This window comes from Neofelis nebulosa, chromosome 11 (genome assembly GCF_028018385.1).
Source record: "Neofelis nebulosa isolate mNeoNeb1 chromosome 11, mNeoNeb1.pri, whole genome shotgun sequence".
Taxonomy (NCBI): domain Eukaryota; kingdom Metazoa; phylum Chordata; class Mammalia; order Carnivora; family Felidae; genus Neofelis; species Neofelis nebulosa.
The window spans coordinates 86,801,518-86,809,120 of NC_080792.1; the positions used below are offsets into that span (position 1 = coordinate 86,801,518).

At 44.8% G+C, this 7,603-nt stretch overlaps 1 protein-coding gene across 1 annotated transcript in view; it reads right to left on the minus strand.

Moving 5' to 3' along the window:
- The window catches only part of CUX2 (cut like homeobox 2), a 283,575-nt gene extending 276,701 nt beyond the window's left edge, over positions 1–6,874 (minus strand). Inside the window, exon 1 of the mRNA XM_058691234.1 lies at positions 6,751–6,874. The gene's annotated coding sequence lies outside the window, so the exon portion shown is untranslated. The remainder of the gene's footprint in view (positions 1–6,750) is intronic.
- Positions 6,875–7,603: the final 729 nt, after the last annotated feature.

Genomic DNA, 7,603 nt, shown 5'->3' on the forward strand with positions numbered 1-7,603 from the left:
TGGGACCCCAGCAGGCTTTGCACCCCAGCCAGCCAGTCATGATGCCATGTGGCCTTGGGCATGCCACCTAGCACCTCCAAACCTCATTCTTCACATCTGTAAAAGGGGAGTGCTGCTCCCTTCTTGGCTCAAGAGTGGTGGCATGGAGATATGAACTGTGAAAAGTAGGAGTCCTGTTGAAACAGGAGCTGTCACGTGATCCATCATTCAATGCTGACTCTTGAGGGGCATCACTGAGAGAACCTGAGAAGAATCCCATTTCCTTTGCCTCAGCCTCCCTTTAGCCTTCACCCTGTTTCTCTTTTTTAAGGTTTTGAATGTCAACTTCTTTGGCAAGTTGATGCTTCAAAAGAAACAAAGATTTAAATATCCTAAGACAGCCTTGCCTAAAGAGATTCCTTTCTAGCGTTCCATGTGACAGCCCCAGACAGGCATTTCATAGAAGAGGGCACTCAAATGGCCAATAAATACCTGAAAAGCTAAGCCTCGATAGTAGTTAGGAAAAATTCAAATTAATACCAAAATGTGATACCATTGTGCACTCATCAGATTGGCCAAAATTTTGAAGCCAGATAATACTAACAGTTATTAAAAATGCAGAGCAACTGGAATCCTCATGCACTGCTGGTGTAATCGGTACAACTAGCTTAGAAAACAACTGCGCATAATCTAGCAAAGTGGAAGACATGCGTGGCGCATGCCACATGCCCCACCAATCTATTCCTAGGGATATATTCACCAGGAACTCTTGTCCAGGTGCATCCAGCAGGATATAAATGATTTGTATCTTTCTATAAGATTGTTTACAGAAGAGTGCTCATAACAGTAAAAGAACAAAACAAACAAAAACAAAGGGAAAAGGTAACAATCCAAATGCCCATCAATAGTAGACTGGATAAAATAAATTGTACTGTATTCACACAATGGAAATCTATAAATGGGGGAAATAATGATTCAGAACCACACTATTCAACATGGGCGATCCTCATAGTAACACTTCTTAAAGAAAACAAGTTGCAGAATACGAATAGTACAATACTATTTATGTAAAATTTAAAAGCAGGCAACACTATACTGTATATTGTTTGGTCTTACGACAAAGGCCAGTGCTAAACCTGCTGTGTGCCACTTAGCATGTGGCCCTGGGAACATTTCATTTTTCTGAGCCTTGGTTTCCTTTCAGGGCTACTGTGAGGGTGTAAAGTCATGTAGTGAATATACCTGTTGCACAGTGAGTACCCAGTAATTGTTGAAGATGACGGTTTGATTATTTGGGTAAGTTCCAATTTCCAAATGTCAGTTTTCTTAAAGCAAGGTGCCTTGGGGTCCCCCAAAATAAGAGTGTTGAGGAGGGCAAGAAAGAAGCTATTGTACTTGAGTGCTCATTTTTGTAGTTAACACACATGCAAGTGGGAGTATCCATGCTGAAAAGAGATGCAGTCCCTGCTCACAGCATGTTCTAGACTAAGGCCTTTGATGTCCTGTACAATCTCTCTTCTCCCCTCTTCTTCCACAATAAACTGGGATGGTCAAATCCACCAAAAACTATTTGTTTTTTCTTGATGGCAGGAAGGTATTGAACCCTTTCTAACGTAGCAAAGAATGAAAGAAACATAAGGCAGTTACATTTACTTATTAAAATGGTCTAAACATGCATACCCTTCCACACAATTCTCCTTTGCTACTGTTACCAGTCAGGGCTCTCCAGAGACTGAACCAGTAGGAGACATACATAGCAAGAGATTCATTGCAAGGAATTGGCTTATACAGTTGTGGGGCTGAGTAGTCAAGTCTGAAATTCTTAGGATTTCCATCAAGAAGAAGAGATTGAAAGTCCAGGGGGAAGCTACTGTCCACAGGAGGAATTTTCTTTTCTTCAGGTAAGTCTCAGCCCTGCTCTTCAGCCTTTCAACTGACTGAATCTGACCCTCCCAGATGATACAGAATAATCTCTCTTAGTCAATTGACTATAAACTTCAATCACATCCACAAAACACCCTTACAGCAATATCCAGATTAATGAGTGGATAATTGGGCACTCTCATTTAGCCAAGCTGACACGTCAAACTGACCATCACACACATCCCCTGTAAGCTCTTCGCAGCACCCTCCAGGTTGGCACAGCTTATGGATCAGCACATGTCACTGTGTCAAGGCTTTTTCAGTTAAGCTGCCTCCCGTCTGATTTTGTCTGGGTGTCAGCTTGAATTTGCTCTTTTTACTCTGTCCACAAGTCTGACATCATGGCCTCTCATAGCTCTGGATGCACATCCTTACAGGGTCAATGGCCAAAAGCGAAAGGGAAGGGGCTGATCAGCCAAGCCTGGGCCACGGAGGATAGGGTCTGTCATCCAAGGGTAGCGAGTGGGTAGCACATGCATGGACACCATGGGGTGGTTACGAGCTGGGCCCAAGTGTACATAGCTCTGGACATCCCAAAGTGTGGTCTATGACCTTCCAGATATTTCTAGGTCATTCACAGAACATTCTATAACCTCAAATCCCATGGGGAGGAAGATGGCTATCTTTCAAATGTCTCTCAGTCTTTCCTATCACTCTAAAGGCCAAGACTCAGTGAGGTGCTAGCACATCTATAACACCTCTGTCTCTGGGAAAAAAATCTCCCTTTTACTTTATTTTTTAAAACAAATGTTTAAGGTTTATTTATTTAATTTGAGAGAGAGAGAGAGAGAGAGAGAGAGAAAGAGCACATGCATGAACTGCGGAGGGGTAGAGAGAGAGGGAGAGAGAATCCCAAGCAGTCTGTCAAACACACAAACCACAAGATCATGACCTGAGCCAAAATCAAAAGTCAGAGGCTTAACCAACTAAGCCACCCAGGCGTCCCCCAAAATCTCCCTTTAAAATAGACAACATGTCTCAGGCTCAGTTCCTCTGGCTGAGTACATTCATGGTTTTAAATGTATGTATTTATATGTAGTCCTTTTCTATTTATGGCAAGAGATGCCAAATTTCCATTTAGAATGGTGATAGAAAGTTCCCTTTTACAAAGACATTTAATTAAGTAAAAAGTGAGCTAGGTTAGAGAAAAATACTAAGTAAATAGTAATATATGGTACATAGATACAGAAAAAATTGTGCATGTGGATGTGAAAGATTAGAGTTGTGTTAGGTGATGGCCTTGGCTTTGACACTAGATGTCCCAAGTTTAAATCCAAGCCACACTCACTATGTAAACTTAGGCCAAGATACTGAACTTACCTGAGTCTCACTTCCTCACCTGTAAAACGGGAATGATGATACTCATCATCAAACTTTATAATCCACTTTATCCCAATCCTTTGGGACCAGATGTATTTTGGAATTCAGAATCACTCAGATTTTCAGAATACCATACACTGTATATTATATTCAGGGTTAGGCAGCATTGTGTGGCCCAGCACATTAATATTCCTGCAGCAAAATGTCTGACTATTCACATTAAGTGGGGTGGGTTTTTTTTAAGTCTACACATTGCACCAGTCCCGGGCGGATTTTGTGGTCAAATGTTTGCGCAAACATGAAAATAAAAACTTTCATATTCCAGAGTTTTGGGGATTTAAGGATTGCACATAATGGGCTATGAGCCTGGACAGGGAGTGGACAGGACTAGTGAAACCTAAGGTGCCTTAGTCAAGCCCATGCAGTGAGGTGGCAAAAAGATTGGGAGCCAGCCAGAGGCTAGGAGGGAGCATTTAGGAAGAGAAGAGAGGCAATCAGCAAAATGTGCACCAATCTCACGAGAGATTATAAAGAAAAGATTACACAAACTCCCCAAGATTTCTTTGATTTCTTCTCCCCTATGACCCAACACCCTCCCTTCCTCCTCCTCTTCCTCCTCTTTCTCTTGCTGGTGCTGCTCCTCCCATTGCCCTTCTTGGTGTCTGGCCTTAGGGTGGACATGTGACTAAGTTCTAGCCCATGAGATGTGAGGGGAGATCTACTGAAGTGCTTATAAGAGAGGTTTCTGTGGACAATTCTGTGCCTAGATGGGATGCCTGGCGTAGGGGCAGCCATACTGAGGCCATGAGAGGAAGCAGGCTGAGGGTAAAGACCACACAGAGGATGGCAGGGTAGAGAGCTGATGTCATGTAGCCACTGATCACACCAAACTTGGACTCACCTACCTCTGTACTTCTTGTGTAAGATAAAGAAAACCTATTATAACGTTAGCCAGTTAGAGTTGGAATTATCTGTTACTTACAGTGGAAGGATATTATTTTTCTTATTAAGAGAAAGTATAAATATGGAAGATGAGAAAATATGGGGAGTCTCAAGTTATAAGATTGCATATAAGCAAAGCCAGATTTTAAAGAATTTAATACCAGATAGATAGCACAATTGGCAGGCAGGCAGAGGGGTAGTGAGAAAGCTGGTGAGGGCCAAACTGCCTAAGGATGGTTTCATGAAGGAGGTTGGAAAACTTCCTCAAACTTCACTAAAAATTTCTTGGTTCCACTTCTGTATTTTCAGTGGAGGGCAAATGATTCAGCTCAAGCCTAGGAGCCCCCAAATTCCTTCCCAGAATCATAGATATTTCCTCAACCAGGAAAGAAAGCTGGCTGGGCGGGTTGGGAAGATTCTGGGTAGACGCACAGCCTTAGCAGTGTTCTGGGCTTGTCTGGCCTTCAACGTGTGATTTTGAGAGTTGGAAACGAGAAGATTAAAACTCAGAATGGCACGCGGGTGTGAAGCCGACTGCCTTGCCAGCTATTTGCCTGTATTTAAAACACATATGGGTGATATTTTTAAATATCTTTGCTGTGTGATTGAAAAACATTGCAGTTGCTACTTCGTGGACGTGGGTTTTTATGCAAACCCAGGGATGGAATGATGAGTGTATGTTGTACCTACGTGGGCTTTGCTGGAGAGAATGTAAGGACAGAATGGCACAGCCTGCATAAATGTCGGGCTGAGAATTGGGGCTGGGCCATTCAACATTTAACTTGGGTGTAGGGGCTGCTGGCAAAGCTCCTTGGTTCTCTTTGAGATCCATCCCTCCCCACTCTCCCTCCAAGGGGTTTGGGTGGGAATACTCACCCCAGCTCTAGGAGTAGACATATAACCCAGGGCTGGCCAACTGAGCACTCTAGACCCTTGGCCCAAGTGACTGGCTGAGGGGCAAGCTCACGTCTAAAGGCAAGACAATGAGACTCAATCATGCAGTAGTTTTAGGAACTATTGGGAAATAAGCACTTCTCTCCTGCTTGCATTGCTAATCTGAGAGCAGGTATACCTGGAACTTCCCAAGGTCATCTTTGTCACCACTTGAGGAGAGGCTGCTGGGAATAAAACCAAGGCAGTGGAAAAGAGAGCCTGAGAGATGGAGAGAATCCTGGATCCAGCCATGCCTGAAATCTATTCCTGGAACCTTTATTTTCCACTTAAAAAAAAAAAAAAAATTGTAGTGGTTGCCAGAGGGAAAGGGAAGAGGGAGTAGGAGAAAAAGGTGAAGAGGATTAAGAGATACAAACTTCTAGTTATAAAATAAATAAGTCATGGGATGGGAAGTACAGCATAGGCAATACATAGGCCATAATATCATAATAACTCAGTGTGGTGAGAGATGGTACCTACACTTACCACGGTGAGAATTTTGTAATGTATATACTTGTGAAGTCACTATGCTGCACACCTGAAACTAAAATAATATTAGGTCCACTGCAGAAAAAAAATTGTCGTAAAATATATTTACCGTAAAATGCCATTTTAACGATGTATAAGCATAAAATTCACTGGCATTCATTACATTGACAATGTTATGCAACCATCTCACCACTATTTCCAAAAGCTGTCATCACCCCAAACAGAAACTCTGTACCCATTAAGGAGTAACTCCCCATCCTACCCTAGGACTCTCAATGTAATGTGTTTTTTTTTTAATTTTTTTTTTACGTTTATTTTTTTGATAAATAAAAAGGCAGAGCACATGTGGGGGAGGGGCAGAGAGCGAAGGAGACACAGAATCCGAAGGGAGCTCCAGGCTCCGAGCTGTCAGCACAGAGCCCGACGCGGGGCTCCAACTCGTGAACCGTGAGATCATGACCTGAGCCGAAGTTGGACGCTCAACCGACTGAGGCCCCCAGGCGCCCCTCAATTTAATGTTTTTAAAGTACAATACACACACACACAGTGAAATTCTCCCTGTTGACGGTGGTTCTGTGAGTTCTCACAAACACACACAGTCATTTAACCGGCCCCACAATCAAGATCCAGAACAGTTCTAACCCCAGCTCCCGAAGTCCACGTTCTCCTTACAGGCGGCTCCCTGCTCTCCTCCCCAACCGCCTGGAAACCACGGATCGGTTTTCTGTGTGTGAAGTTCTGTCTTTTCCAGAATGGCGTATAAGTGAAATCGCCCAGTATGTGGCCCCGTGACTCCGACTCCCTTCGCTCGGCACAACGCATCGGAAGTCAGTCCGTCCTGGGCATATCCATGATTCGCGCCTTTACACCGTACGACTCTACCTCAGTTTACGCTTTCACCACATGAGGGACATTGGTCTACTCTCTACTCCCGTACTCTGAATCGACCTGAGTCTATACATTCCTTTTCCTTAAGCTGTCGGAGTCGGGTTTCCGTCACCTGCAACCAAAATAATCTTGCCCATATATCGGGAGAAAGTCACGTCCTTTCCCGAAAATTACCTCTTTCGTCTATAAAATGGGAGTGTATTACTCACGACGGTTTGGAGTATAATGGAAATCTTGACACAAAATTGAAAGAAAGACGATAGTTTTCTCACACACCGGGGAGTCCTGAGGTGGAGCACATCACGAGGCGGCTGATTTGGCGGCTCAACACCCGAGGCTGGCACTTTCCACCTCTTCAATCTGCGGTGCCTCGGGGTCTCCCCCTCAGGGCGAAGCAAGATGGCGGCAGCAGTTCCACCACGTCGACGTCGACGGGAAGTTTTCTTCGAGGGCTCGAGAGGCTTTGCCCAGAAGCCACGCCCAGCAGGTTTCTCCTCGTCTCTCATTGGCCCGAATTGGGTCTCGTGCCCGCTCCCGACAAAGTAGCAGAGGACGGGGGCGGGGCACCCACGGTGCCTACCACCCACGAGAACAGCAGCTCGGCTACCTCGTGGGGGTGTTATGAGGGTCAGTGGAGGTGTCAGCTCCCGGTACCTGCGAGGATTCAGACACGTTGCAATTCTCTTCGACACTGCGAGGGAATGTGGCGCGGGCAGATCTTCCCAACCCTGAGACAGTCAGGTGACATCGGCACAGGGGGGAAATACTGAAATAGTTCTGGCCAATGCATTTGAGTTAATCACATGCTTCCGGTGACAATGGACAGAAACAGAAATTGGCCTAAGCCAAAAATAATTTATTATCTTATTTAACTGGAAAGTTTAACTGGTGTGGTGGGCCCAGGCATAGCCTGGAGGTTGAATTTCAGGCACTCCTTCTCCTTCTCTGGGCCCTGATTTCTTCTGTGTTGGCCTCATCCTCAGACAGACATATTCCCTCCGGTGGCAAAGATGGCTGCCATTAGCCCAAGCTTCCGTCCTCCCAGCTTCTTGTCCCCGGGGAAAAGAGAAAGCCTAGGGAAGATTCTCATTAGTCTAGGTGAGACCACATGCCTATGCCTGAGCCAATC